Below are 446 nucleotides of genomic sequence, written 5' to 3'. Positions count from 1 at the left end.
AATATATAATATATAAAACATATAATATATAACATATAACATATATATTATATGTATATATAATATATATAATAATATCTAATATCTAATAAAATATATAATTATTATATTATAATATAGTATAGTATATATTAAATTAATCCGGACCAGGCCGTTCCCTGTCCGCGCGCGCCCTCCCGTGGCCGCGCCCGGGCTCCGCTCCCGGCAGGGGCATTTCTGCCCAGCCGCTCCCGGGCAGCAAGCGCCAAAAGGAGCTGTGACAGCTCCTCTCCCACCTACGAGCTGTAGGGATGCTCCCTCCGCTGCTTCACGGAGCTTTGACTCTCCCCCATCCTCTGGCCCGCAGGAAACGCTGTTTGTCCGTGTCCCCCAACGCAGCGCTTTTTATGCAGCCCCCGCAGGCTGTCAGAGCAGCCCGTCCATCACCTCCGCCTGTAGCTGAACCG

Source organism: Corvus brachyrhynchos, unplaced genomic scaffold, assembly GCF_000691975.1.
Source record: "Corvus brachyrhynchos isolate BGI_N302 unplaced genomic scaffold, ASM69197v1 scaffold97, whole genome shotgun sequence".
Classification (NCBI taxonomy): Eukaryota; Metazoa; Chordata; class Aves; order Passeriformes; family Corvidae; genus Corvus; species Corvus brachyrhynchos.
The sequence above is the reverse complement of the archived record's forward strand: the minus strand, read 5'-3'. Positions refer to the sequence as shown.